General features: G+C 47.1%; 7 non-coding genes and 2 pseudogenes across 7 annotated transcripts in view; all 9 read right to left on the reverse strand.

Moving 5' to 3' along the window:
- LOC146290297 (5S ribosomal RNA) overlaps positions 1–32 on the reverse strand; it is a 119-nt gene extending 87 nt beyond the window's left edge. The window contains exon 1 of the ribosomal RNA XR_014755640.1: positions 1–32. This exon is cut by the window's left edge and continues 87 nt beyond it. This is a non-coding gene — a ribosomal RNA (5S ribosomal RNA).
- A 182-nt stretch (positions 33–214) lies between these two features.
- LOC146290298 (5S ribosomal RNA) lies at positions 215–333 on the reverse strand. Its single transcript, XR_014755641.1, has one exon. It is a non-coding gene; the product is annotated as a 5S ribosomal RNA (ribosomal RNA).
- A 186-nt stretch (positions 334–519) lies between these two features.
- LOC146290299 (5S ribosomal RNA) lies at positions 520–638 on the reverse strand. The gene has a single exon (XR_014755643.1). It is a non-coding gene; the product is annotated as a 5S ribosomal RNA (ribosomal RNA).
- Positions 639–842: 204 nt separating this feature from the next.
- On the reverse strand, positions 843–961 carry LOC146290300 (5S ribosomal RNA; annotated as a pseudogene).
- A 174-nt stretch (positions 962–1,135) lies between these two features.
- On the reverse strand, positions 1,136–1,254 carry LOC146290301 (5S ribosomal RNA; annotated as a pseudogene).
- A 176-nt stretch (positions 1,255–1,430) lies between these two features.
- LOC146290302 (5S ribosomal RNA) lies at positions 1,431–1,549 on the reverse strand. The gene has a single exon (XR_014757563.1). It is a non-coding gene; the product is annotated as a 5S ribosomal RNA (ribosomal RNA).
- Positions 1,550–1,719: 170 nt separating this feature from the next.
- LOC146290303 (5S ribosomal RNA) lies at positions 1,720–1,838 on the reverse strand. The gene has a single exon (XR_014755644.1). It is a non-coding gene; the product is annotated as a 5S ribosomal RNA (ribosomal RNA).
- Positions 1,839–2,024: 186 nt separating this feature from the next.
- LOC146290304 (5S ribosomal RNA) lies at positions 2,025–2,143 on the reverse strand. Its single transcript, XR_014755645.1, has one exon. It is a non-coding gene; the product is annotated as a 5S ribosomal RNA (ribosomal RNA).
- Positions 2,144–2,343: 200 nt separating this feature from the next.
- Positions 2,344–2,462, reverse strand: LOC146290305 (5S ribosomal RNA). Its single transcript, XR_014757049.1, has one exon. It is a non-coding gene; the product is annotated as a 5S ribosomal RNA (ribosomal RNA).
- Positions 2,463–2,500: the final 38 nt, after the last annotated feature.

Genomic DNA, 2,500 nt, shown 5'->3' on the forward strand with positions numbered 1-2,500 from the left:
TCGGGCGTTGCCAGGCTGGTATGGCCGTACGAAATAAGTTGACAACCATAGGCTACTTATCCATATACAGATTTAGCAATTGACAATGCAAGGTAGTCTCTCTCTCTCTCTCTCTCTCTCTCTCGTGTCAAAATGAAAACAGCTTCCAGCCCCTTTCATGAAGGACTACTTGTGCATATTGCAAGATGTCAGTTTCTAAGTGAATGAGCAAAAGAGCATACAGCACCTGGTATTCCCAGGCGGTCTCCCATCCAAGTACTAACCAGGCCCGACCCTGCTTAGCTTCCGAGATCAGACGAGATCGGGCGTTGCCAGGCTGGTATGGCCGTACGAAATAAGTTGACAACCATAGGCTACTTATCCATATACAGATTTAGCAATTGACAATGCAAGGTAGTCTCTCTCTCTCTCTCTCTCTCTCTCTCTCTCGTGTCAAAATGAAAACAGCTTCCAGCCCCTTTCATGAAGGACTACTTGTGCATATTGCAAGATGTCAGTTTCTAAGTGAATGAGCAAAAGAGCATACAGCACCTGGTATTCCCAGGCGGTCTCCCATCCAAGTACTAACCAGGCCCGACCCTGCTTAGCTTCCGAGATCAGACGAGATCGGGCGTTGCCAGGCTGGTATGGCCGTACGAAATAAGTTGACAACCATAGGCTACTTATCCATATACAGATTTAGCAATTGACAATGCAAGGTAGTCTCTCTCTCTCTCTCTCTCTCTCTCTCTCTCTCTCTCTCTCTCTCTCTCGTGTCAAAATGAAAACAGCTTCCAGCCCCTTTCATGAAGGACTACTTGTGCATATTGCAAGATTTCAGTTTCTAAGTGAATGAGCAAAAGAGCAGACAGCACCTGGTATTCCCAGGCGGTCTCCCATCCAAGTACTAACCAGGCCCGACCCTGCTTAGCTTCCGAGATCAGACGAGATCGGGCGTTGCCAGGCTGGTATGGCCGTACCAAATAAGTTGACAACCAAAGGCTACTTATCCATATACAGATTTAGCAATTGACAATGCAAGGTAGTCTCTCTCTCTCTCTCTCTCGTGTCAAAATGAAAACAGCTTCCAGCCCCTTTCATGAAGGACTACTTGTGCATATTGCAAGATGTCAGTTTCTAAGTGAATGAGCAAAAGAGCATACAGCACCTGGTATTCCCAGGCGGTCTCCCATCCAAGTACCAACCAGGCCCGACCCTGCTTAGCTTCCGAGATCAGACGAGATCGGTCGTTGCCAGGCTGGTATGGCCGTACGAAATAAGTTGACAACCATAGGCTACTTATCCATATACAGATTTAGCAATTGACAATGCAAGGTGGTCTCTCTCTCTCTCTCTCTCTCGTGTCAAAATGAAAACAGCTTCCAGCCCCTTTCATGAAGGACTACTTGTGCATATTGCAAGATTTCAGTTTCTAAGTGAATGAGCAAAAGAGCATACAGCACCTGGTATTCCCAGGCGGTCTCCCATCCAAGTACTAACCAGACCCGACCCTGCTTAGCTTCCGAGATCAGACGAGATCGGGCGTTGCCAGGCTGGTATGGCCGTACGAAATAAGTTGACAACCATAGGCTACTTATCCATATACAGATTTAGCAATTGACAATGCAAGGTAGTCTCTCTCTCTCTCTCGTGTCAAAATGAAAACAGCTTCCAGCCCCTTTCATGAAGGACTACTTGTGCATATTGCAAGATGTCAGTTTCTAAGTGAATGAGCAAAAGAGCATACAGCACCTGGTATTCCCAGGCGGTCTCCCATCCAAGTACTAACCAGGCCCGACCCTGCTTAGCTTCCGAGATCAGACGAGATCGGGCGTTGCCAGGCTGGTATGGCCGTACGAAATAAGTTGACAACCATAGGCTACTTATCCATATACAGATTTAGCAATTGACAATGCAAGGTAGTCTCTCTCTCTCTCTCTCTCTCTCTCTCTCTCGTGTCAAAATGAAAACAGCTTCCAGCCCCTTTCATGAAGGACTACTTGTGCATATTGCAAGATGTCAGTTTCTAAGTGAATGAGCAAAAGAGCATACAGCACCTGGTATTCCCAGGCGGTCTCCCATCCAAGTACTAACCAGGCCCGACCCTGCTTAGCTTCCGAGATCAGACGAGATCGGGCGTTGCCAGGCTGGTATGGCCGTACGAAATAAGTTGACAACCATAGGCTACTTATCCATATACAGATTTAGCAATTGACAATGCAAGGTAGTCTCTCTCTCTCTCTCTCTCTCTCTCTCTCTCTCTCTCTCTCTCTCGTGTCAAAATGAAAACAGCTTCCAGCCCCTTTCATGAAGGACTACTTGTGCATATTGCAAGATTTCAGTTTCTAAGTGAATGAGCAAAAGAGCATACAGCACCTGGTATTCCCAGGCGGTCTCCCATCCAAGTACTAACCAGGCCCGACCCTGCTTAGCTTCCGAGATCAGACGAGATCGGGCGTTGACAGGCTGGTATGGCCGTACGAAATAAGTTGACAACCATAGGCTACTTATCCATATACAG

Source organism: Hypomesus nipponensis, chromosome 5 (genome assembly GCF_054491055.1).
Source record: "Hypomesus nipponensis isolate SF chromosome 5, ASM5449105v1, whole genome shotgun sequence".
Lineage (NCBI taxonomy): Eukaryota > Metazoa > Chordata > Actinopteri > Osmeriformes > Osmeridae > Hypomesus > Hypomesus nipponensis.